This window comes from Grampus griseus (assembly GCF_964374135.1).
Source record: "Grampus griseus genome assembly, chromosome: 1".
Taxonomy (NCBI): Eukaryota; Metazoa; Chordata; class Mammalia; order Artiodactyla; family Delphinidae; genus Grampus; species Grampus griseus.
This window is the reverse complement of record NC_139017.1, coordinates 153,331,688-153,359,482: the sequence shown is the minus strand read 5'-3', so window position 1 is coordinate 153,359,482 and position 27,795 is coordinate 153,331,688. Positions and strand designations below refer to the sequence as shown.

The 27,795-nt window shown below is 47.6% G+C and overlaps 1 pseudogene across 1 annotated transcript; it reads left to right on the top strand.

The window, feature by feature from the left end:
* Window positions 1-3,310: 3,310 nt before the first annotated feature.
* LOC309836883 (histone H3.3A-like) lies at window positions 3,311-3,858 on the top strand (annotated as a pseudogene). The gene has a single exon. The product of its transcript is annotated as a histone H3.3A-like (transcript).
* The last annotated feature ends 23,937 nt before the right edge of the window (window positions 3,859-27,795 follow it).

The following is a 27,795-nucleotide window of genomic DNA, read 5'->3' as shown; positions in this document are numbered from 1 at the left end:
CAATTGCACAGCCCCCAGCCCCTCCTAATTACCATGATTAGCACTGAGCAAGCTGCCATATTTTATGACTCTCCAAAACAAAAAAATAATTAATGCAATTACTGTCATTAACATGCTGCCCTCTTCACCACCTTCTCTGAGAGTGTGCAGGAACAGGCCCCAGGGAGTCAGGATTGGGTGCCTTCCCCTCCCCATTTTGTACCCCACCACCACCACCACCTGCCCCTCCAGAAGCACCGGCCTAGACAGCTCCAGCTGCCGGCAAGCCTGGGAGGCCTCAAGGAAGGGCCTCAGTGGAACCCCTGCAGGCTCCCTGCACATCCGGAAAAGCCAGAGCCTGGCCTCTGGGAAACCACAGAGAGGGTGTCACCCCGGGTGGGGAGCCCACCAGGCCCAGTCACCCCAAGACCTGGCCTTGTCCCTCTGCAACTCCTCAGTGCCAGGCCCCCCAGCCCCACAGGCAGGACTCCCCCAAGCCCTGTTCTCTCTGGTTCCCCAATCTCCCATCACAGCCCAGCCCAATGCTCCACCACTCCCCAGCTGAGTGACCTGGTCATCCAAACCTTGGAGGTTTCTATTTCCTTGTCTGTAAAATGGGCTGTCTTAGTCAGCTTGGGCTGCTATAATAAAATACCAGAGACTAGGTGAATTAAACAACAGACATTTATTTCTCACAGTCCTGGAGGCTGCAAGTCCAAGATCAAGGTGCCGACAGATTCAGTCCCCGATGAGAGCCCTCTTCCGCCTTCTCACTGTGTGGTCACATGGCTTTCCTTGGTTCATGATCAAGGGGTTGGAGAGGAAAGAGAAAGGAAGCAAACTCTCTTACGTCTCTTCTTGTAAGGGCACGAATCCTATCATGGGGGCCCACCCTTATGTCCTCACCTAAACCTAATTACCTCCCAAAGGCCTCATTACAAATACCACCACATTGGGGTTTAGAGCTGCAACATATGAATTTGGGGTGGGGAAGACACAATTCATAGCATGAGCTTTGAAATGTCTGTGGAACAATCCCTTCCTCATGAATGCCTTTGAATACTGAGTGAAACAATCAACAGAGAGCACCTTGAGCCAAGCCCAGCACATAGTAGGTCCTCAGTCACCAGTGGTTGTCTTCAGTGCTGCCCTGAAGCAGAGGATGACTGGGGTAGAGCAGGAGGATTTGCTGAGGAGGTTGAGGAGAGAGCCAGCCTCCAGACTGTGATGATTTTGTAAACCATGATGCCTGTGACCCGGGATCATTGCCATGGCCTCCTAACTGGTCTGCCTGCTTCTGTCCCTGCCCTTTACCCTTCAATTCATTCTCAACACATAAACCACAGTGAAACTTTTAAAACGTTAAGTCAGAGAGCACAGAGGAGTGAAAATGCTCTGTGTGATCCTATAAGGATGGATACACATCATTATACATTTGTCCAAACCCATAGAATATGCAACATCAAGAGTGAACCTGGATTTCCCTGGTGGCGCAGTGGTTAAGAATCTGCCTGCCAATGCAGGGGACACGGGTTCGATCCCTGGTCCAGGAAGATCTCCGTGTCGCGGAGCAACTAAGCCCGTGTGCCACAACATATGAAACCGCACTCTGGAGCCCTCGAGACACAACTACTGAGCCCACACGCCACAACTACTGAAGCCCACGTGCCTAGAGCCCGTTCTCCACAGCAAAAGAAGCCACCGCAATGAGAAGCCCATGCACCACAATGAAGAGTAGCCCCCGCTCGCCGCAACTAGAGAAAGCCCGCACACAGCAATGAAGACCCAATGCAGCCAAAAATAAATAAATAAATGATTTTTTTAAAAAAAGAGTGAACCTTAATGTAAACTATGTTCTCTGGGTGATAATAGCATGTCACTGTAGGCTCATTGATTGTAACAAATGTCCCACTCTTTTGGGGGACGTTGATAATAAGGGACGCCTGCCTGTGTGGGGGCCGGAAATATATGAGAAATCTCTGTACCTTCCTCTCAATTTTGCTGTGAACCTAAAACTGCTCCAAAAAATAAAGTCTTTAAATTGCAAAAGTAATAAATACTTAAGTTGAAAAAAAAACAAAGCACAAGTCATATCAAGTCACTTCTCTGCTCAGAATCCTGCAGTGGATCCCCCTCTCACTCAGGGTAAAAACCAAAGTCCTTATGATGGTCCCTAAAGGCTTTGCTCTCCTGCTCCCATCCCCCTCACTCACTCTGACTTCAAACGTATCCCAAATACTCCTGCTATAGGACTGGCCCATCTACCTGGAACTCTTCCTCCAGGGACAGCTCACCTCCTTCAAGACTTGATTCAAGGTCTTCCCAGTGATGCAGCTCTCACTCAACTCCCCACCACACACTCCCAATCCCCTTATCCTGTTTTATTCTTTCATCTTCCCATGGTGCTTAACACCTTTTAACATGCTTTGTAATTTACTGTTTACTGCGGTCATTGTTTATTGTCTAGCCCCAGAAGGGCAGGGATCATTGTCTATTTTATTCTGATGTTTTCCGAGGACCTAGCTCAATGCCTGGCACATAGTAGGCACTCAGTAAATATTTGTCTAATTTAATAGAGGAACTGTAATCTTAGCCAAGGAGTGTTGTTTCCTCTGGCAGATCTAGTGGCGCCCATGGAAGGATCTGAAACAACAGAGACATCAGCGTAGCAACAGGCAAGCGATGTCCTTCAGACTGTGCAGGACAAGTCTTCAACAGCGACACCATGTGGCAGGAACAAGCAACAGAAGCAAGGGCCCTTCTTGTTTCTTCTAGGAATGGTCCTGGAAGCAGAAATGACCTCATTTTGACGGCATCAGCCACAGAGATTCCTGGGCAATTGAAACTCAGGGAGAGAATCTCAATCAGACTTTCTTCTAATATCCAGTGACACTCAGCAATTATTTAAAAACTAAAAGTTTCCACTTTACATCTATTAGGATGGCTATTATATAAATCAACAACAAAATAAGTGTTGGCAAGCAGGTGGAGAAATTGAAACCCTTGTGCATTGCTGGTGGAAAGGTAAAATGGTGCAGCTACTGTGGAAAACAGTGCGGTAGTTCCTCAAAAAATTAAGCATAGAATTATGATATGATCCAGCAATCCCTTCTCTAGGAATGTACCCAAAGAATTGAAAGCAGGGATTTAAACAGATATTTGTGCACCCACGTGCACAGCAGCATTATTCACAATAGCCAAAAGGTAGAAATAACCCAAGTGTCCACTGATGGATGAAAGAATAAGCAAAATATAGTATATACATACAATGAAATATTAATAAGCCTTAAAAAGGAATGAAGAGCGCAGAGCCGTTTTGTCGTTAGTCGGAGGAGCTTCTTCCATTAGCTCAGCAGCTACGGCTCTTTACTGGGCAGCAGGAACTGCGCGGCGGTCGCAGAAGCGGTGTAAGGCTTCGGCATTGGGTGAAAGAAAATGGCCCGAACCAAGCAGACTGCTCGTCAAGTCCACGGGTGGCAAAGCGCCCCGCAAACAGCTGGCCACTAAAGCGGCCGAGAAAACGCCCCCCCTACCGGCGGGATGGAAAAACCTCATCGCTACAGGGCCGGGACCATTGCTCTTGGAGAAATCCGTCGTTACCAGAAATCCACCAAGCTTCTGATCCGGAAGCTGCCTTTCCAGAGGTTGGTGAGGGAGATCGCCCAGGATTTCAAAACCGACTTGAGGTTCCAGAGTGCCGCCATCGGTGCGCTTCAGGAGGCTGGTGAAGCGTACCTGGTGGGTTTATTTGAAGATACTAATCTGTGTGCTATCCACACAGAGAGAGTCACCATCATGCCCAGAGACATCCAGTTGGCTCGCCGGCTACGGGGAGAGAGAGCTTAAGTGAAGGAAGTTTTTATGGTGTTTTGTAGTAAATTATGTAAAATACTTTGGTTTACTTTGTGACTTCTTCTGTAAGAAATTGTTTATAATATGCCGCATTTGTACTTAAGTCATTCCATCCTTCACTCAGGATGAATGCGAAAAGTGACTGACTGTTCACAGACCTCAGTAATGTGAGCACGTTGCTCAGGAGTGACAAGTTGCTAATATGCAGAAGGGATGGGTGATATTTCTTGCTTCTCATGATGCATGTTTCTGTATGTTGATGACTTGTTGGGTAGCTGTTAGGGTACTAAAATTGATAACTGTGTAGAGTCCTTTTGCAATAAAACTGGTTATGGGGCTTCCCTGGTGGCGCAGTGGTTGAGAGTCCGCCTGCCGATGCAGGGGACACGGGTTCGTGCCCCAGTCCGGGAAGATCCCACATGCCACGGAGCGGCTGGGCCCGTGAGCCATGGCCGCTGGGCCTGCACGTCCAGAGCCTGTGCTCCGCAACGGGAGAGGCCACAACACTGAGAGGCCCGCACACCGCAAAAAAAAAAAAAAAAAAAAAAAAAAAAAAACTGGTTATGACTTGATCCAAGTGTTTAACGATTGGGGCTGTTAAGTCTGACCATACATCACTGTGATAGAATGTGGGCTTTTTCAAGGGTGAAGATACAAGTCTTAACCACAGTGTAACTTACAGTTTCCTTTAAAAAAAAAAAAGAAAAAAAAGTAAACCTGGCAGCTATAGAATACGCTATGTACATTTATAATAGCTATTTTATATATTGTAGTGTCAACATTTTTAAATTAAATGTTTTACATTCACATGTGGTGGGGAGTCTTGTCATTAAGGTGTGTGTGATATGGAGTCCGGTTGGTTTTCTCCTAATTAGACTGCACTTGTTTTTCATACGTAGTAAAATGCTTTGCACATTATACCTTGCATAAGTCCTCATTCTACCACATGTTAACTAATCCTCTAGCTGATAATGCAGACACTAACGGGGGGATTTATTTATGAGGGCTCTAGAATACAATACAAGTTATTCACACCAGCATCATCTGTTACTAATATAGTAGTTAGTGCAGCTTTTCTTTGTGTTGTGGTTGGTCTCATAACTAGGTTGAGTTTTTCTCTACCAAGAGGGAACAATACCAAACTTCTTTTCCTTGTGGAGTTTGTATTATAATAACCCTTAGGGTAAACTTACTGTAGGAGAAGGACACACAACTTCAGCTCATGGAACCTCTGCCAGTTAAAATGGTGTCATCTGGTATAAGGTCCTGGGAAAAATCACTTCATAGAGACGGCTTGCCAAGTGGGTTTAAAATTTATCACTCTAAAAAAAAAAAAAAAAAAAATTTATCACTCTATTGAAGTTTTTAGATCAATTATGTACGTTGACTAAACTTACAAATACACTTGTTTATCCAAAAACAAAGGAATGAAGTCCTGATATATTACTACAATAGGGATAAACCTTAACATTATGCTAAGTGAAAGAAACCAGTCACAAAAAGACAAATACAGTATGGTTCCACTTATATAAGGTAGCTAGAGTATTTGAATTGAGAGAGACGGAAAGTAGAATGGTCATCGCCAGGAAGTAGGAGGAAGGGGTAATGGGGCTCTGGTGTTTAACAGGTACAGAGTTTCAGTTTGGGATGATGAAAAAGTTCTGGAGATGGAAGGTGGTGATGGCTGTACAACAGTGTGAATATACTTAATGCCACTGACCTGTACACTTTAAAAATATTGAAATGGTAATTTTTATGTTATGTAAATATATATGTATATTTTACCACAATAAAAAATTTAGTTAAAAAAACAAAGCAGGAAAAAGCCTCCAGAAAATAAAAAGGTTAGTGTAACTCTGAGTCCAAGGAGAGGTACTTCAAAACATGGCACAGGGGCTTCCCTGGTGGCGCAGTGGTTAAGCATCCGCCTGCCGATGCAGGGGACACGGATTCGAGCCCTGGTCTGGGAAGATCCCACATGCCGCGGAGCCACTAAACCTGTGCGCCGAAACGATTGAGCCTGCGCCCTAGAGCCCGTGAGCCACAGCTACTGAGCCCACGAGCCGCAACTACTGAAGCCTGTGCGCCTAGAGCCCGTGCTCCGCAACAAGAGAAGCCACTGCAATAAGAAGCCCACGAACCGCAACGAAGAGTAGCCCCCGCTCGCTGCAACTAGAGAAAGCCCGCGCTCAGCAACGAAGACCCAATGCAGGCAAAATAAAAAAAAAAACATGGCACAGGGGTGGGTACAACCCATCTTCCCATCCCCACGTAGAGCCCACCAAGCCACTGGCACCAACTGATCCTTCTCTTACTTGCCCCACTTCACCTTAGTGAAAGTTGGGCTCACATTTTTTTCGGGGTCCATCTATAATGACTCTGAGCCCCCAAAACTCAAATTCCCATTGCACATTCCTCTAGGAGATTCCTTTCCCCCAGTCCTATTCAAAACTTGGAAATCGGCAAAAAGATGGCTGTGAGTTCTCTCCCCATCCTGTGACTTGGCCGACAAGCCCACCTAGAGTCAGGTGACCCTCTAGGGCCTGCAGCTTTGTTTGACGTTCTAATTACTATTGATCAGGGCCCATGCTCTGTAAAGTTAGATGTTCACTTGTAGAAAACTGATAAGGTGCAAGTGATTTCCATCCAGAGGAGAAAATAACCCCAAAGGTTAGGGTTTTATTGCCTTATAGGATATTAACCAATTTTGTAACCAATTTAGTCATCATATTCCATCATCGTTTTTCATACGAGTTTCTCATATCCTCCTTTGAATCAGATTTGCTCAACCCTCATTGAGTTAAATAAAATTTTTTTAACATCTTTATTGGAGTATAATTGCTTTACAATGGTGTGTTAGTTTCTGCTGTATAACAAAGTGAATCAGTTATACATAAACATATGTTCCCATATGTCTTCCCCCCTGAGTCTCCCTCCCTCCCACCCTCCCTATCCCACCCCTCCAGGCTGTCACAAAGCACCGAGCCAATATCCCTGTGCCATGCGGCTGCTTCCCACTAGCTATCTACCTTACTACGTTTGTTAGTGTGTATATGTCCATGACTCTCTCTCGCCCTGTCACAGCTCACCCTTCCCCCTCCCCATATCCTCAAGTCCGTTCTCCAGTACATCTGCGTCTTTATTCCTGTCTTACCCCTAAGTTCTTCATGACATTTTTTTTTCTTAAATTCCATATATATGTGTTAGCATACGGTATTTGTCTTTCTCTTTCTGACTTACTTCACTCTGTATGACAGACTCTAGGTCCATCCATCTCATTACAAATAGCTCAATTTCATTTCTTTTTAAGGCTGAGTAATATTCCATTGTATATATGTGCCACATCTTCTTTATCCATTCATCCGATGATGGGCACTTAGGTTGTTTCCATCTCCGGGCTATTGTAAATAGAGCTGCAATGAACATTTTGGTACATGACTCTTTTTGAATTTTGGTTTTCTCAGGGTATATGCCCAGTAGTGGGATTGCTGGGTCATATGGTAATTCTATTTGTAGTTTTTTAAGGACCCTCCATACTGTTCTCCATAGTGGCTGAACCAATTCACATTCCCACCAGCAGTGCAAGAGTGTTCCCTTTTCTCCACACCGTCTCCAGCATTTATTGTTTCTAGATTTTTTGATGATGGCCATTCTGACTGGTGTGAGATGATATCTCATTGTAGTTTTGATTTGCATTTCTCTAATGATTAATGATGTTGAGCATTCTTTCATGTGTTTGTTGGCAGTCTGTATATCTTCTTTGGAGAAATGTCTATTTAGGTCTTCTGCCCATTTTTGGATTGGGTTGTTTGTTTTTTTGTTATTGAGCTGCATGAGCTGCTTGTAAATTTTGGAGATTAATCCTTTGTCAGTTGCTTCATTTGCAAATATTTTCTCCCATTCTGAGCGTTGTCTTTTAGTCTTGTTTATGGTTTCCTTTGCTGTGTGAAAGCTTTGAAGTTTCATTAGGTCCCATTTGTTTATTTTTGTTTTTATTTCCATTACTCTAGGAGGTGGGTCAGAAAGGATCTTGCTGTGATTTATGTCATAGAGTGTTCTGCCTATGTTTTCCTCTAAGAGTTTGATAGTTTCTGGCCTTACATTTAGGTCTTTAATCCATTTTGAGCTTATTTTTGTGTATGGTGTTAAGGAGTGATCTAATCTCATACTTTTATATGTACCTGTCCAGTTTTCCCAGCACCATTTATTGAAGAGGCTGTCCTTTCTTCACTGTACATTCCTGCCACCTGTATCAAAGATAAGGTGTCCATGTGTGCGTGGGTTTATCTCTGGGCTTTCTATCCTGTTCCATTGATCTATCTTTCTGTTTTTGTGCCAGTACCATACTGTCTTGATTACTGTAGCTTTGTAGTATAGTCTGAAGTCAGGGAGCCTGATTCCTCCAGCTCCTTTTTTCGTTCTCAAGATTGCTTTGGCTATTCAGGGTCTTTTGTGTTTCCATACAAATTGCGAAATTTTTTGTTCTAGTTCTGTGAAAAATGCCAGTGGTAGTTTGATAGGGATTGCATTGAATCTATAGATTGCTTTGGGTAGTAGAGTCATTTTCACAATGTTGATTCTTCCAATCCAAGAACATGGTATATCTCTCCATCTATTTGTATCATCTTTAATTTCTTTCATCAGTGTCTTATAATTTTCTGCATACAGGTCTTTTGTCTCCTTAGGTAGGTTTATTCCTAGATATTTTATTCTTTTTGTTGCAATGGTAAATGGGAGTGTTTTCTTGATTTCACTTTCAGATTTTTCATCATTAGTGTATAGGAATGCCAGAGATTTCTGTGCATTAATTTTGTATCCTGCTACTTTACCAAATTCATTGATTAGCTCTAGTAGTTTTCTGGTAGCATCTTTAGGATTCTCTATGTATAGTATCATGTCATCTGCAAACAGTGACAGCTTTACTTCTTCTTTTCCGATTTGGATTCCTTTTATTTCCTTTTCTTCTCTGATTGAGTTAAATAAAATTTTGATTGTGCTCACTCTCTATTGCCTGAGAGTTATGTTCACAATATTTTAAGAATTGTACCTTGGCACCTGGGGAAGCTAGATAGAGGCTCACATGTTCCACAGACAGTCCTGGGGGGCTGCTTGTCACCTCACTGTGTCCTCCTTTTCCTGGCTCCCCTCCCCCTCTTTCTTCTTCCTCTTCTTCCCCTTCTTCTCCTCCTCTTTTTTCCCGCTCCCTCTCTCCCTCCCTCTCCCTCTCTCTCCCCCCTCCTCTCTCTCTCTTCCTCTCTCTCTCTTCCTCTCTCTCTCTCTTTCCCTCTCTCTCTCTCTCCACCTGAAAATCCCTATTCCCCTCTGCTCCTAGCCCAGGCAATAAAACCAGGTCACATCTAGAGCAAACCACTTAAATGCAGTCATTACAAAACAGAATTGGGGCTTCCCTGGTGGCGCAGTGGTTGGAGGTCTGCCTGCCGGTGCAGGAGACGCGGGTTCGTGCCCCAGTCGGGGAAGATCCCACATGCCGCCGAGCGGCTGGGCCCGTGAGCCATGGCCGCTGAGCCTGCGCGTCCGGAGCCTGTGCTCCGCAACGGGAGAGGCCACAACAGTGAGAGGCCCGCATACCGCAAAAAAAAAAAAAAAAAAAAAAAACAGAATAATTACCATCTTGGTTTGCCTTCCTGCACCTAGATTCCTTCTTCCAGCCCTCTTCCTAGAAAAACAGGTGGTATTTGCCTTACTTGTATAAAGGATCCATCCTGGTGATATTCTTAAAAAGGGTGGGGGGAGGGGTCTAATTCAAGGTCATGTGCGTCTCCACCACTAGAAACCAACTTGATTTCCAGAAACCAACTATCCCCAAGTGTGCTTCCTCACGAAGTTACAGAAAAAAAAAGTAAAAACCCTATTCTCCAGGTAATCTGCTACAATATTTTTAAACTGATTATTGTTGTTATAGAAAAGAGCTTTTTTCTTATTTTGTTTCCAACATCTCACAAAACTCTTTTATTTGCCATAATTAATTGTTTTGAGTTAATTTTACTGGGTTTTCTAGTGATAAAATTGGGTCTTTGGCAAATGATCATAATTTTCCCATAGCTAAATTTTGTAATCATGCTTCCCATCTCATCACATCGGCTATAATATGTGTTCTTTTCTATGATTAAAGTTTTGGGCAGCTATCAAGAAAAATGTACTGGCAAGCAAAGAGGCTAGGGACTGAGTAAGCAGCTAAAAAAACCCCACAATGGTAGTAATTTAAATGTGGGGTCGGGCTTCCCTGGTGGCGCATTGGTTGAGAGTCCGCCTGCCGATGCAGGGGACACGGGTTCGTGCCCCGGTCCGGGAAGATCCCACATGCCGCAGAGTGGCTAGGCCCGTGAGCCATGGCCGCTGAGCCTGCGTGTCCGGAGCCTGTGCTCCGCAACGGGAGAGGCCACAACAGTGAGAGGCCCACGTACCGCAAAATAAAAATAAAAATAAATGTGGGGTCATGGGACAAGGCCTGGACCAGTATCACGCCTGCAAAGGAGGAGATACAGAGAAGAGAGAGTTTAGACGCTGAACCAGCAATGAGGGCAGAAACCAACATGACTCCAGGTCTGCACGCCTGAAGCCCCGTGGTCCGCTTGAGTGCCCAGGTATGGTGGGGGTCCATTCTACCTTCTCGTGTCCCACAGTGATTGTTTTAGGGATGGACACTTGATCCAGACCTATGCCAGACAGACCCTGGCATTCCCCATCTACATGACCCAAGTTAGTCCAATCAGACATGAAGCTCAGGAACTCTGTTGGATAGCTGGCTGAAGGGACACCCCTCTCTCTCTCCCAGCATTTGGAGGAAGAAGCCTAGGAACTATTGGTGCCCAACATGGAGAAACAAGCCTGAGCATCAGGATTAACAAACTCTGGATCAAACCCATCTTGAAGTTCATGCTACCTTTGCACTTTCACATCACATAAAAAGTACACCTTCCTTTTACTGGGTAAGCCAGTATGTGCTGGGTCTTCTGGTACTTGCTATATAAAGAGTCCCAACTGATCTACCAGGAACTTGACAGTGTTTTTAATAGCTACTATAATCCTCTCACAGCGTATTCATCCGAAAAGAGGTGTGACGGAGAAAAGTAATTATAATTCTCAGTTTACAAACATTGCCTCAAATGTGAATTCAAGAGAGAAATTAGCAGATATTTTAATTGTCTACTCCATCTCCACATTCTCACACTTAATTTCTCTGCTCTCTAAATATATTAATTAACATTTTCATGCTTTCCAGTTTACAATGCAACTTCACACACTGACTCATTCGGTTCCCGTGATAAACAAGAGAGATGGGTGGTAAGAGCAAGGCCTCATGTTGTATAGCACTCAACAGTTTGCAAGGAGCTCTCTCTCAGTTTATTTTGTGTGATACTCGTACGCTAGCTCTTGCAAGTTCTCGACTCCAGGAAAACCGATGTAGTTCTCTTGGCCCACAGAAAACTGTTTCACATTTCCGTGTCTTCACCTGTGTCACTCAGTCAATATGGTCCTTCTCACCTTGCTCACCAGGTGAACCACTATTCATACTTAAAAACCCATTTCAGATAGGGCACATGGTGTGTCTCTCCCCTGGAAGATGGGCAGGTGGTGTGGTCCTCAAGAAGTGTATTGCCTTTGCCAGATGTGTCGAGGTCAGCCAGCTGGTTGTTGGGATAGAAAGGGGTCTCTGGCCACCTGTTTTGTGGTTTGGGGTAAACGTCATCCATCACCAAAGGAAAGACAGCCTCTCCACCAGCCCCCTGGCCATAAGAACCCGCTGCAAACTTGGCCAGATTTACTCTCTTTGTTATATGGAGGGAGAAGGGTCATATCAGCCTTAGCCTTGGGACATTTTTATTGGTTTCATGCTACTGGCCCTCAGGCCAACCCAGTCCTTAGGCCTTCAAACAGGCCTCAAAGATACTTGCAAATAAACCTCAGGCTTCTCAAGTTGGTCTCAAAGAGACTCTCACCTGGATCCTCAGACCCGCCTCAGATGCGACCCTTCGATGGGCACAGATCAGAGCACAGACCTGTATCAGGAAGCCCCTTCCTCCAACCTCAGATGTTCCCTCAAAGACACCCTCCCAAGAGAGCCAGGACCCAGCTCCCACTGCCCACATCCCAGCCGGAGGTCTGTCTGGGGCCTGCAGGACTCTGTCCAGGAGTGCATCTGTGGGTCTGAAGCCCTGACTGGGGAAGACTCTAAGGCTGCTGGTGGTGGTCATGGTGACCAGCTAGATTTCCTAACTCAGAGTAGGTGGGACACTCGGTTTTCCCCGTCTTATTGCCGCTCTGGTGATCCTAGTAACCAGAGTGGTCCTCTCTGCAGAATCAGGAGTCAGAGGGCAGAAGGGATGGGGAGAAATCTGCCCCATTGTAGGATAGAAAGAGTCACTTAGGGGGTGGGGGCGGGATGGAGATGAAGGAAGCAGAAGAGGTCTCCCAGGCCCTTTCTCTGAAGCTATGAGGCCTGTTTTCCCAGGGCTGTGGCACCAGGCCCAGTACTTACAGGATCAGGTTGTAAATGTCAGTGTGAAATCTACTTCCTGTGTCGTCAGCACAGGCTGGTCCACACCTGCGGGTGAGCTGGCGTTGACACACTGAATACCTCCACTTCCCCAACTTGCTCCTCCTCCAGGGCTCCCTGGCTCACAGGAGGGTCCCACATCCCCTTGACCACCCAGCCTGAGGCCCTCAGCTCAGCCTGGACCAATGCCACCCCAACTAGGCTGGACTCTTCCTTTCCCTCCTACCAGCCTCCAGAATCAGTCTCCCAGAAACCACCTCTGAGCATATCAATCTGCTTTGGAACTTGCAGTGGGTCTCCACTGCCCATGAGATAAAGTCCAACGAAGCTCCTCATCCCACACTTTACAACCTGGCTGCCTCTGACCTCTCCAGAGTCCTCTGTTTGCACACACCGTACTTTCTGGCCAGATTCAGCCACGTCCACCTCTCACCTCCAGGCCTTTACTCCTGCCAGACCCCTGGGCTGGCTGCCTTTTCACTCTGCCTTTGCTGGGTTCCCAAAGCCCTTCTCTGATGGTGATCCCACCACGACTGCCCCTCCCTCCTTGGATCCTGTAGCATTTTCACCATTTCTACCAAAAAAAAAAAAAAAAACAGGGTCCTATGGTTGGTGATAAGGACTCTGAGTGATCCACTGCTGAGTTCCCCCGAACGAAGTCATTCGTTGGGTCATCGTGTGTTTGTGGAGCGCCTACCACACTCCTGGTTCTGTCTGAGGCCTGGGGCACAGCCGTGATCAAGACAGGATGGGACTCATACTGTACCGGGGGCGTTAATTCCTGAGTGAATCCTGGCTTTTGCAGAGACCTTAGCTTCTTTCACGGATACCTCTCCAGACTCGGTGTCCAGCACCCCAGGACTCCAAAGCCATTCCCTACCCCTGTTTGCTCATCCACACAATCGCCTGCCATCTGAATGTACAGAGCAGGTGTGCACACAGGCACCTGGGCATGGGGTCCTGGGGGCAGGGGATGGGGTGGTGAGGGCTGCATGTAAACGTGTGCGGGGCCGTCCGGGGTGCACAGTGGTGCTGGGCGGCCACCGCCCTCCACGTCGCCTGTCTGCGCATCTCGCCCAGCCCCCCGGAGCTAGCGGCTCCCAGCACACTGTGCTCCTGCTGCTTAATTTTGCTGAACACCGAGTCCCAACCCCGTGTTAACTGGTTTTGCTCCAGCCTTTTGTGCCTCCCATTAAATGAGGAAATGCCACCCATAAAATTTTAATTTTAAAAGCCAACTTGTTTATGTTGAAATTCCCCAGGCAGCTCCAGCAGAGGGAAACAGACACGTTTTCGTTTCATTAAAGCAACTTGAGTGAAGATAAAAAAAGAAGCTGAAAAATTAGATTTAAAAACAGAGCAAGAAGCATTTAAAGAAAATGAATGAAAAATGAGCTGCCGCGGAGGGCGGCGGGAATCAGGCTCCACTTTTGCCCGCCTGCGCCCCTGCAGGGAGATGGCGGAGCGAAAGAGGGAGTCGGACACCCTTGGCTGGCGCCCCCAAGAGGCCAGACCGTGGACTCCCTCGTCCTTGAAAGTTGCAAAGTGCTGCTCACTTGGCTCAGGAGTACCATTAGGAAGTCAGTGACATCTGCTTCAGCCACCAAAGCAGAATTTCCAGGTTCTATGTCCTAGAGGAAGCAGGCTAGAGGGACTCCACCACTGGGCCAGCAGCATCCTCTTCCTCAAGGACAAACTGCACGATGGTGAAGCCAACTGGGTGGCCCTGGCTCTACCACTTACCAGCTGCATAATGGAGGGCAAGTGGCCTCAGTTTTCTCATCTGTAAAATGGGAATCATAATGTTACTTGGGGTTCATAGGGGTGTTGTGAGGATTAAACAGGTTAATACACTGAAAACACTTAAAACAGAGACTGGTATGCAGTAAGTGTTTAATTAATGGTAGCTTTTACTACTCTCATCCTGCCGCTACTCTTCCACTCCCTGCTCCCTTCCTCATCTACACATCCCCTCACCACTCAAAGGTCCTTTTAATGATGTCCCTGAGCTAAAGACAGCTAAGAGAGACTGGGGGGTGGGAGGAGCGGCGGGGGTGGGTGAAGAGATCTGATGAAAGATTGGGAAACCCCATTCCATGGCAATTCTTTTTTTATTTTTTTTTCAATTTATTTAATTTTGCCTGCGTTGGGTCTTCATTGTTGGATGCAGGCTTTCTCTAGTTGCGGCAAGCGGGGGCTGCTCTTCGTTGCGGTGCACGGGCTTCTCATTGCAGTGGCTTTTCTTGTTGCAGAGCACAGGCTCTAGGTGCACAGGCTTCAGTAGTTGTGGTACACAGGCTCAGTAGTTGTGGCTCGCGGGCTCTAGAGCGCAAGCTCAGTAGTTGTGGCACGTGGGCTTAGTTGCTCCACAGCATGTGGGATCTTCTCGGACCAGGACTCAAACCCGTGTCCCCTATATTGGCAGGCAGATTCTTAACCACTGGGCCTCCAGGGAAGCCCCCATGGCAATTCTTGCAGGCCAAACAAATTCATTAAAATGTTATTATAGGGCTTCCCTGGTGGCGCAGTGGTTGACAGCCCGCCTGCTGATGCAGGGGACGCGGGTTCGTGCCCCGGTCCGGGAAGATCCCACATGCTGCCGAGCGGCTGGGCCCGTGAGCCATGGCTGCTGAGCCTGCGCGTCCGGAGCCTGTGCTCCGCAATGGGAGAGTGGGAGAGGCCACAACAGTGAGAGGCCCGCGTACTGCAAAAAAAAAATGTTATTATAATCCTATCAAGGGAAGCCAGGCTCCCTGGGTTCAAAGTCCAGCTCCACCACTTACCAGCTGTGTGTTCTTGGGCAAGAGTCTTCTGGGCCTCAGTCTCTGTATTAATAAAATGGGAACAATAAGTGGATCAGCCACACGTTGTCATGGAAATCTAATACAACAAGCTCTACGGAGTGTCCAGCACTGCTAAATGCCCAGTAAATGGCCGATGTTCTGCATCAGGTCTGGGGGTCCGAGGCTGTGGAGGTGGAGAAGGGGCTGGGCAGGTGATATCATAATAGTGACCTCACCTCCCTGTTCACGGCTGTAGCCATGGAGTCATTACTAATAGCGCTCCCTTTCATTCTCTAAAGTGTTCTAATCTGGATGACTAATTATATGGTCATCCTACTCCGAATCCCCCACACCAGTGAGGGGGGCTCAGAGCTTGCCCCCCGGGGTTCTGGGGAAAAAGTCCTGACCCTTGACCTGTTTTCTGCCTGACTACAGAGTCCTATCCTGGAGGCCTAAACTCACACTTGGCTCGGGCTAAAGGAGCTCATTACCTCAATCAGCGAGATGAAGAGTCCGGGTGGGGAGAGGCTGGGGAAAGGCCAAGGGTGCCCGGAAGGCACTGGAAATGGAGTCTGGGACTCCGGCCTCCTCTCGCCGCTGAGGGCAATTTACGCAACTCCTGATGCTCGACTTCCTCTTCTCTCCAGGCAGTTGGGGGTGGAGGGATTAGCCACAGCGCTATCCTTACCAACAGTTGCAAAGATCAAATCAAACCAGGGAATGGATGTGAAACTGCTTTATAAACTGTAAAGTGTTGCTCACTTTTGACCATCGGGAGGTCAGTGACATCTACTTCAGCCACCGAAGCAGAATTTCCAGGTTCTCTTCCTGGAGGTGACCAGAGATTGGGACAGAGAGGGTCACAAAGGGGCACAAATGGGGAAGGGGCGATCTGGCCCAGTGCCTTGGCACACAGAAGTCCTGTAACTCACAGCACTGTGTCCTGCAGAGCCTGACCTACTACCCACAGGCCCCCAGCACCTGCCCAGGGCCCCCTGGCCCCTCAGAGACCCATCCTCCAGGCAGCAGCAATGGCTGCCAGCAACCTCCATCCCTCTGACTGCAGGAGCTGCCTTCTCAGAAAAGCTCAGAGAGGACATCTTAGTGGCTGCAAAGTGGCACCAAGGAGCACCTCCCTACTCCCACTTGCCACCCCCGGCAGGATTTAATGACGGTTCTGAGAGAGTGGGACCCAGTGGGTGGGGCTCCAGGCTCACTCTTGCCCCCTCCCCTTTCCCCTCCTCCCCCCTCCCCTTTCCCCTCCCCCCTCCCCTTCCCCTCCTCCCCCCTTCCCCCCTTCTCGCTCTCTTTAACCAGAGTAGCTCTATTTTATATATTCTTTCCAAGGTTTTGCTTGCACAGAAATTTCCACCGTTAAAATACTCTTTCTGCTCCTCCTCTTCTCTTCCTTCCTTCCGGAACCATTCAGTCCTAAAACCATCAGGGGCAGCAGAGCAAGGGAGACATCTGCATGGGGGTAGGGGAACCACGGCAGACAGGAGGGAGGTGTCACAGCAGGGTGAGGAGGGGTCCACGTTGGGGGAGGCAGCCTCGCACAGGGTGTCAGAGCCCCAGCAGGGTGGGGAGAGTGTCTATCCCAAAGGGACAGCCTGGCCTGGAGTGTCAGAACACAAAGGGGTTAAGGGGGCAGCCACACATGGGGGCAGCTCGGGGTGAGTAGGGCAGCCACGTGGGGGGCATGGGCCCAGCGTGGGAAATCAGAGGCCAAGCTGGATGAGGAGGAGGACAGGCTGGGATCCTAAGGCAGTGGGAGGAGGGGGTCTAAATGGAGGGGGCAGTAACCCTGCCTGGGGACTCAGAGTCTGAAACAGGGCAGTTCAGAGAGAGGAGGGACAACCCAGGTCACCACCACTCAAGCCTCCCTCTCCCCCTGTCCAAATCTATTCTAAAGCCAAGGTGGACCTGGAGCCCTTCTCAAATCAACTGAAGTCATCACATATTCACTGAGCACTGGTGATGTGCTGGACAGCATGCTGGGTGCTGGAGGAGAGAGCCGGGATGGAGCACGACAGCCCAGAGGGCAGGATGGCTTGGAGCCCACCATCATAGGACAGGAGTGATGGGAGCACCTGGGGGACAGGGGGGCAGCGGGACCTCTCAGGGGCATCAGGAACTGTCCAGAGAAGAGGCAAGCTGAGCGGTGAAAGAAGATGACTTTGCCAAGTGGGCCGGGATGGGGGCAGCAATGACTCTGGACCTCGATTTCTCCCCCTGCCCATCCTCACCTGCCCAGGTTCACCCCATCCCCAAGGGCCAGAGCCACCAAGAACCTCACAAGAGGTCTTTCCATCCTGGGACCCCAAGGACTCACCCTAGGCACAGGCCCTTCGGGATAGACAGGGAGCTTCCGGGGCCGCCTCACTTTTGTCCACACCCCATTCACCTGGGGGCTCGTCTCAATGGGAAAGTCCCCCCTCTGCTTTCTTTTCTGAGGTTCAACATCTCTCATCATTGAGACATTCTGCCTGGTGCTTTAACTTGAGTCCCTCTTGCTTTCTTTATTAAGAAAAATGGCTCGCTGAGGCCCTTCCCCGATACTGCTGAAACACTGATAAAATCTGTCCCAGGAGAAGGTCGGGGGAAGCTGACCAGGTCAGTGAGTTGGGGGATACACCAAAACCCTCCCTCAGGCACAGGCTCCGCTCCCAGTCCTTATTTTTTTCTCAAAAACCCTAAGCTACGATCCTTCCTTTGGGGGCCCCTCTGTCCTTCCCACACCTAGGTGAGATCCCCACTCATGCACCCCCAGCACAACAGTCCTTAGCCTGACTCCTCAAAGGGCCCTTTCGGCAGGGAAATGCTGGCAGGGTCCCACTCCAGGTGGTCCCTTCCATTTGGGTCTCAAGGTGGCCCGGCCCAGCCTCGAAAAGGAACGGTTGGACTCCATATGACCTGACTTTCAGGCTTCAAACGGCCCCAGGAGAGGTCGAGGCTGGACCCCATAAAGGACTTCCTTTGGTTGAGATGCGGCAATGACGTTCTCGTGCCCCGCCTCCCTGCGGTCACCACGAGGGGGCGCCACAGCCCTGCCCACGGGCTGTGTTATCAGAGGCCCGGCGCTGTCGCCGAGGAGCCAGGGAGGGTCTGGCGGGCCCCGGGGGCTCTGGGGTGCGGGGCCGTAGAGAAGCTGCTGAAGGAGCCCGAACCACCTGGCCGGAGGTGATACGCCCGCGCCACGCGGCCGGGACTCGGGAAAGGGAGTGGCAACGGGTTTTGCCTAGTCATCGCCTGCGAAGACTCGCGTCACCTCTGATGTCAGGGCTTCCAGAGGCTTCGTTCCAGTTCCGGGCTCCAGGAAAGAGCGTCGCGGGGCGCAGAGGTTACACAACTTCCCCCAAGGTCGCGTCGGAAAGGACCCGCAGGGCCGGAATTCGAACCCGCCTCAGCGGGCATGTAGCCGCCTGCACGGTCCGCAGGTGGCCGGGCTCCGCGTAGCATCCTTTCCAAACCCACCGCACAGCCCGCGCCGGCCTTGGCCTGGCTTCCTTCTTTCTCGTCTCTCAAATGGTCTTTCATGGTAAGATCTCCTTGGCAGCCTTATAATAAAAAAGAGCCTCCTGAAACCACAAGTGTTTTTAAATGAATTCAGGTCCCAGATTCCTGGAGTACGGCGGGGAGGCGGAAGGTGACGGAAAGTCTTTCAGCGTGAAAGTTAGACGTCAAGGGCGCGGAGCCCTCCCCCAACCTCCAGAGCTGGCGCTGCGGAGACACGAGGGCCCTCATGAGTCTCAGGAAGTGTCTCCTTTTGAGAACGCACCGGTCCTTGTGCTCTGTTTGGAGTCCGGTCCATTATGAGAAATCTCCTTTTGAGGATGGACATAGTCAAATCCAGATGTTGGCCTCGCAGAACAAAAAGCTCCCTCCAAACTCTCTTTATGAAGAAACAGGTTCTCATCCTTTGAAGGAATAACATCTCTTGATAAGTGGATTTTTTTTCCCCCAGCCAACAACCTTCTGCTCTGAATTTGTTAAAACCGCTTTAATAGCCCATCTCTGTTCCATTTCTGATGCCAGGATGGCAGTGACAAGGTGGAATGTCACCAGCCACTGGATTCAATAGATTGAGTATGGCTTCACTAAGAAGAGAAGGCTGGATTTTTTTTTTAATATACATCATTTATGTAGATAGATTTCTTTTAGTTCAAGACATACATTCTAATAGGGCAAACGTAAGATGAAATACAGATTGTGAGAACAACTTCCCAAATTGTACACTTCATTTCGCTGATTCAAAAATGCTTGAATAACAACTTTTCAGAAAGAAGGATGCATTATTCACTAAGTGTACACACTGATTGTAAGACAATCCCAGTAATATTCATTTCTTAAAAGTACATCTTAAAATAGAGGAAATATGGACTACATATTTGTTGACTAAATACGTGTATATATAGCCAACAAGGATGTTTTATCAGTAAGGTCTAGTATTTTTGCTGAAACTGAGAGCTCAAAGCAGGAATCCTTTCCTAATTCTTCTTGCATACAACCAGTGATGGGATGCTCACTAGCTATGAACACAATCCTTTTCATTGTGGGACAGTTCTGTCAGAGTCGGTTCTCAGTGCCTTGTCATCTCCGCGTTCTGCCCTTGGAGCAGGCAGGGTTGCTGGTGCTCCCATCTCTGCCCCCTGAGTCTCTCTTCTCTGAAGTCAGGATCCCCGATTCCTCACTATCCTTTGCCCTCCACAAATTGGCCTCTGGTCTCTCCCTGTCCGCTCAAAGGTATGGCAACCAGAATTGAACCCAACCTTCCAGCTATCACCTCCCTCATCCTCAATCTATACCGCCAAAGATGCAGCCTGAGATCACATTCGTTTGGGGGCAGCCATCTTAACATGGGATTATATTGAACCTTCAGCCAAAACCTTTTTCACAAAAAATCTTTTCATTTTACATCCATCCCCATTCCATTTTACTCCAGGGGGTTTAGTCTATCATTTCGTCTGCTTTAGGTGCTTTCGAACCCTGGTTTGCATTTAAAATACCAGCCGCTATACCTAGTTTTAGGTCATCTGCAAATTGAATAAGCATGCTTCCTGCACCTTTACCCCAGGTATTTACATAATGTTGTGTGGTAACCTCACCCAGCCAGCCAGTGTATCTAGGACTGAGTTTCCCCGTCTAATAATGAAAGGTGAAGAGATGAACTCTAGTACTAGAGCTTGTGTACTACGTGTCAGACACTACACCAAGCCCTTTGCAAATACCTCGATGTCAGTCACACCAGTTCTATGAGAGAGGCATTATCCTCCCCATTCTGCAGATGAGGAAAACAAGGCTTTGCAGGATTAGAATCCAGTTCTGTGTGGCACCCAATCCGATGCTTTTAGACACAGCGGCTCATTGCCTCCCTCAGATATGATCTGGAATAGAGCCGTTGGGCCCCCAACAGCAGTCTTCTTACAAGTTGCTAAACAGCACTCCTGGGGCACCCCTCAAAGATCCCCAAGTGCCACGCATGGGTCACAAACAGTACAGAGCTGCAAGTTGAAGGGGAATTCAGAAAGGAATACCAGATGCTTCAATTATGACGTGTGTGTGTCTGTGTGTCTGTATAGGTGTCTGTGTGGGGGTACAGATGATCAAAGACAGATGATGATCACAGAAAAGCGGACCTCTGCCCCCCGCCATGCCTTCAGAGCAAAGTGGATTAAAAACTTCAAGAATGACTGAAGTGAAGGTGTTTGCCAGCTCTGTGGAATTGGGGGTTTGGCGTCAGAACTTCAGGTCGGTTTCTATACATAAAGAAAGTGATGTTTCTTACACACCTGATTAGTAGTCTGGGAGTCAGGCCCACCACACACCAGAGCCAGATGATTCAGCCACATGGCCTCACTCCGTATTCCCAACAGCCCTTGAAAAAGACGCTATTTTCAGAGCTTCGTCTGTGGTAAAGCTAATGAGGTTTAATCTTGCAAGTGAGAGGCTCTCCCCAGATCCTACAGGGATAGTGCTTCACTTCACATTTGTCATTTTTAAGATCCCCCCCCCCAACAAACTGCAGAAACTTCAGGCCCTACAGAACCTTCTCTTATTGCTTTCCCCATTTTATAGATGAAGAAAAATGCGGCACAGAGATGTCAAGCAAGTTACCCAAGGTGGCAGGGCCAGGAGGTGGTGAAGTTGGGATTCAAACTCTTAACCCCCTCAGATGAACCAACAAGGGCTTGAGGAGTTTTCCCAGGGGATTCATGTCTTTAAATGCAGCACTGGGTTATGTTTCAATTTCTGTATTTTAATCAGTTAAGAAATACTTTGTATTGGGATTCCTCTGGCAGTCCAGTGGTTAGGACTCTGAACTTCCACTGCCGGGGGCACAGGCTGGATCCCTGGTCCAGGTACTAAGATCCCACATGCAGTGCAGCGCTGCCCCCCAAAAAAATACATTGTATTAATTGTTTAAAGGGCATTGCTTGATTGACTGAGTGCTTGTCAAACGCAGTTACTCAGCCCTTTTATCACTTAGCTGAACACTGCCAGCCCCTGGCGTAGCTTTGCCTATGAAACAATTTAAAATTATTTTTAGTATAATAACAAATTTTTAGTCTATACCCATCATAGATCACTGGTTAAAGACAAAAATCCTTAAAAGCAAAATTTGATGCTGAAATACAAGTTAATTGGGAAAAAAGTTAATGAACATATTTCTGTAAATTCCTCCTATCTACACACTGCTTACATCTGATCATAATTTTCACACGTTATTTGATAAATACTGTTGGGACAGCCAAGAATCCACCAGGATAACTAAATTGGGTCCCTACCTTATACCTGTGCCAAAATTAATTCCAACCTATTTTATTTTATTTGTTTTTTTTGGCTGTGCCACTCAGCTTACAGGATCTCACTTCCCCGACCGAGGGACTAAACCCAGGCCATGGCAGTGAAAGCTGGAATCCTAACCACTAAGCCACCAGGGAACTCCTTCCAACAGATTTTTTTTTTAAACTATACATAAAAAAAAAAAGAAACCATCGGGCTTCCCTGGTGGCACAGTGGTTGAGAGTCCGCCTGCCGATGCAGCGGACACGGGTTCGTGCCCCGGTCCGGGAGGATCCCACATGCCGCGGAGCGGCTGGGCCCGTGAGCCACGGCCGCTGAGCCTGCGCATCCAGAGCCTGTGCTCCACAACAGGAGAGGCCACAGCAGTGAGAGGCCCGCATACCGGAAAAAAAAAAAAAAAAAGAAACCATAAATGTGTCAGAAAAAAAATGGGCATATTTGTGTCATAATCTTAAGAATGGAGGCCTTCTTACATATCATAGAAAAACCCCAAACCATATAAGAAAATGACCTGTTTCTCTACATAAAATTGAAAATTTTTCCTGAGTTAAGAAAAAAGAAACACACATACAAAGTCAAATGACAGCTGAATAGGAAAGGAAAATATTTGAAATCTATCACAAAGAGCTAATTTCCCTTATCTTTAAAAAGCTCCTATGAATCAGTAAGGATAAAAGACCAATAATTCGGGGCTTCCCTGGTGGCACAGTGGTTGAGAGTCTGCCTGCTGATACAGGGGAAACGGGTTCGTGCCCCGTCCGGGAAGATCCCACATGCCGCGGGGCGGCTGGGCCCGTGAGCCATGGCCGCTGAGCCTGCGCGACCAGAACCTGTGCTCCGCAACGGGAGAAGCCACAACAGTGAGAGGCCTGCGTACCGCAAAAAAAAAAAAAGACCAATAATTCAATAGAAAAATAGGCAAAGGACGTAAACAACTAGTCAGCCCCCAAAATGGAAATTGGTCTCAAATGTAAGAAGAAAGAAACTTCATCCTCACTTGCAGTAAGTGAAATACAATGAGATACCATTTTGCATCCACTAGGTTGACAAAGATCAAAATGTCTGGTGACCATGGTGGGGCAAGGATATGGTGACATGGGCCATTTTCATCATTACTGGTGGGAAGGTAATGGTACGATTTCTATGAAGAACAATTTAGCATATTCTTCTAAAGGTCAGCACTCACATACCCTTTGTTATGGGTCGAATTGTGTCCCCCCACCAAATTCACATGTTGAAGTCCTAATCCTCAGTACCTCAGAATGTGACCCTATTTGGAAATCAGGACATTACGGATGGAATTAGTTAAGATGAGGTCACACTGGAGTGGAGAGGGGTCCTCATCCAACATGACTGTTATCCTTATAAAAGGAGAAATGTGGACACAGACACACACACACACAAGGAGAACGCCATGTGAACATCATAGACACACACACACAAGGAGAACGCCATGTGAACATCATAGACACACACACACAAGGAGAACGCCATGTGAACATCAAGGCTGAGATGAGGTGATGCAGCTAGAAGCCAAGGGACACCAAAAGTGCCAGCAAAGCACCAGGAGCCACGGAAGAGACCTGGAACAGATCCTCCCCGACAGCTCTCAGAAGGAGCCAACCCGGCCCCACCTGATCTCAGACTTCCAGCCTCCAGAACCGTGACATAATAAATTTCTGTTGCTCAACCATTCAGTTTGTAGTATGTTGTTACAGCAGCACTAGCAAACTAAGACACTCTTTGACCCAGCAAGATGAAGTCATCCTACTATGTATTTGTGCAGTTGCAAAGTGGTAAGCCGATGGGGGTCTACTTGCAGTGTTGTTTGTAATAGCTAAAGGTCAGAAACAACCTAAATGTCTTGTCAGTCACAAACTGCCTAAATAATGGAATTATCTCAAAGGTCTATTAGGAAGTGAGAAAAGCAAGGTGTAGCTGGTTGTAGAGAGTGCCTCGTTTGTATAAAAATAAAGAGAAACAAACCAGAATGTATGTAAGCAAATATTTGCTTATAGCTGCATAGATTCTATCTGGAAAGATACACAAGAAGTTGCTAACTTCAGTTGTTCCTGGAGAACAGAAACACTTTAAGGACCATGGAAAGGAGATTTTGGTTCTACTCAAAATACACCTGTACCTTTTGAACCTTTTACATTGTTTATGTAACACCTGTTAAAAAAAAAAAATCTGTGTATAACATCAAGATGCCTCTAGTACTTCAAACACCAACTGGAGAAAGAAAATATAGCCATTATAGCTTTTCATCTTTTGGAAATAACAGCTATTCATACCTGAAATGGGTTATTTGAGGAGATACCTTCTCTCTTACCTCTTCATTTAGAAACAAAGCACAAAATGTGTTTTGAAAATAACCAAATAAATCACAAAAATGAAGCACAAGATGCCAAAATTCTAAACTCCCATGTATTGAAAGCAAATCTATTTTTTAATCATAGCATGTAGTTAAATTTCAATCTATAATGACAATTTCAGCATACGTTCAGTCTCCCAATCAAGCCTAACAAGATATTTTCAATTCATTTGTCTATAAATCTTAATTTTCCTCATGAAATTAATTTAAATTCTGTTAAACAGTTGGCATCACTTATTAAATAGGAAACGGTGAAAAGTAGCCTTTAAAATAGCAAATCTTACAAAATCTACACTTTCTAATACAACCTTTGGAATCAGACTGATCTAAAATAAAATAAATTTTCTCAAAATATCTTCTTACCTTGCAAAAAAAAGAAATTATCTTATTTATTCGAAAAAGGGTTTGTGAGGTCATTGATCGCTGTGAAAACAATTGGAGTGTTCAAACATGTTGAGAAATACAAGCTGGGCTCATCCTGTATGTTTGTGCAAGCTGGGAACTCTACAACTCCAGGGGGCGCCATTGAGATCATAATCCAAATTGTGCAGTGCACTGCCTGTGCAACCGGGCATATCAATCCCGTGCCTACTGAAAATGTTGGGGGTCGTGGAAGGCTTCTGGGGAGGAGAGGGTAGGTGCCAGAGGTGGGGTCACATAGATTGGGAGGCCAGAATCTCATGCATATAGCCTCCCATCTCTCCAGGTTGACCTCCCTTGGGGGGGCACTGGCAACAGAAATATCCTGAGTTTTCTCTGAGCCTTACAGCCTTGGTTTTCCTAAGGTTGGTGGCGGGAGGACCATCTGCCAGGGCCTACAATCATCTCCTTGGCCCAAGTCCTCTTTAATCACTTAGCAGCTGAGAAGCAAGGCCAGAAGAAGGGACCCCACCATACCCTTCATTTTATTCCTACCCGAAAGGAGGCAGAGGTGGCTAGCACAAGAGGAGAGGTGGAGGCAGCTGAACCTGAAATGACGTTCAGGACATTTGGCCTCCGGGACCAGCTCTACCACTGCCTTTCGGTGTGATCTTGGCAAACCTGTAAGCCTTTCTGGGCTTCTGCCTCGCTGTTTGCAAAATGAAGAGGATTATTGCCATTCTTTCTCTGTCTCTTGGAAAAACACACAAAAGAAGACAGAAAAACACAAAGCTGTGATTTCACAGGGAATGCATAGAAATTCAAGCATTCCTATTATTATCATTAAACATCAAGAATTTGTCAGGAGGCTCTGAGCAGCTATAAAACCTCAAGCAAATCTCATGACCTCCCCGGGCCTTCGTTTTACCATGTGCCAAATGGCAAAGCTTGAATTAGATCAGCAGTTTGCTGACCTTTTCACCACTAAGAGTCTATTTTATTATTTCCAAACCACCCCACAGACCTCACATTTTGTAAGATTTTATCCCCTAAGCTGTATTTAGGTAATTATTGTATAATTAAGAAATATTAAGTAATTATTGTTATCATTATAAAGGATATTTTTGGTTGTGAGTGACAGAATTTATGGGCTTACATAGGCAGAGTCTAGAACTAGGAATAGCTTCAGGCAAGGCTCGATCCAGCAGCTGTTACCGAGGACCAATGTCCTTCTAGTCTCTTGGCTCTGCCTCCTCTGAAGTGTCACAAGGTGGCTTCCAGAAACTCTTGGGACTCCTTGCTTTTCTCCCTTGTGATTGGCAAGAAACAGAGATATTGCTGCCCGGTCAACATAAAGAAAAGACACAGAGTTGAGACTCATTACCTTTTCCTGACCAATTACCAAACCTGAAGGATAAGATGTATTGATTAGCTTAAGCCAGTTAGCCCCCACTGCTGTAATGGGGTCATTTCTGACCAGATCACATGGCTGGGAGATTCCCAGCACTATTAGGAAGGGGGAATTGGACGAAGGGTGCTGGGGAGACACCAGCAAGTTTCCTGTGGTGTGTTTATCAACCAGTGATATCTCTGATGGATATCTGATATCCATCAGAACTTCTGGCCAGCATGTGAGCTGCACATTAGTGACCTCCAGGATCTTGTGAACTGGTCTCAACGACAACCTCATCTGTGGATGGCCACACTGACCACGTGAGTCGACGTCAGCCCAGCTGTGGTTAGACTTGGCCCAGATGCAAGGTCACCCATGAAGCTTCTAGTTCTCTACTCCCACCCAGCCTTTCAGACATGGCTCAGCTGGAGGCCCAGGTGAACCTCAGACTCCGCAGTTCCCAGGCCTACGCCTGCCCTTTTCAGATACAAGAGGACACTGTGAGCTGGATTTGGCAAAGAGGAAGCAACAGACATGTCCACAGCAAAACATACCTGGAACCCCGGCTGTCTCGTTCACTGACTCACCACAAATTTACCAACATCTGTGCCGGGTCATGTCCCAGCGACCCGTCTTCAAGGAGTCACAGTGAGGTGGGGAGGCAGTGGTACCCCAGACCATTACAGTTCAGTGTGGAAACACAGTGAGGCGGGCAGCAGCGGGACAGTGGCAGGCCCCTCCCCATCTCGGGCCAGAGGGCATGAATGTCCACCCCAGCACGACCAGCAGCAGGACCACTTCAGCCCAGCCTGCACTCTCCTGGCCCGAGGGAAGCTATCTCTGGTAGCTTCAAGGATCTCACCAAACTTGTGCACCCCCAGTACAGACTGGGAAGTGTTCAACCCCAGGACTGGGGACCCAAGGTTCTGCACACCATCAGGGCCTTGCAGGATTCTCTCTGGCCCCTTCAGTGCAGTGGCTTTGGGGCTGGGGAGGAGTGGGAGTGGGGGTAGGGGGACAAAAGCCAACTCACCCTTTTGCCTGTCTTCAGACCCCGCCTCTTCCTAAATCTTCAAAACCAGGTGGGATTCACTGGTTAAGCAAGCACACAGTGAGGCCAAAGGGGTCCCCTGCCACTGCTCTCTCTAACAGACACCGGAGATTCTACTGCTCCTTTGAGTAAGGCGTTGCCCTTATCAGGTCCTCAAGTAAGTCACCAGTATTTCTGAGCACCTGTGTGGGTCTGATCTCCCTGTCTCTGGCAAATGGGACCAGGGATGCCTGGGATGGAGAAAGCCTGGCTAGTCCCGTTCTCAGCTTTTCCAGTATTAACTTGCCATGTGGCCAGAGGCAAGTCCCTTTCCTGCTCTGCCTCTCCATCTATAAAATAAAGGTTCTGGTGGGCTTCCCTGGTGGCGCAGTGGTTGAGAGTCTGCCTGCCGATGCAGGGGACACGGGTTCGTGCCCCGGTCCGGAAAGATCCCAAGTCCCGCAGAGCGGCTGGGCCCGTGAGCCATGGCTGCTAAGCCTGCGCGTCCAGAGCCTGTGCTCCACAACGGGAGAGGCCACAACAGTGAGAGGCCTGCGTACCGCAAAAAAAAAAAAAAAATCTTTTTTTTAAATAAAGGTTCTGGGATAATCCGTCTCTGTGGGGCTTTCCAGCTCTAACAGTCCAGAATGTGAACATTCAAGGGTCAGCAAAGAACAGGGAGCAGGGGTGGCTGAACTGGGG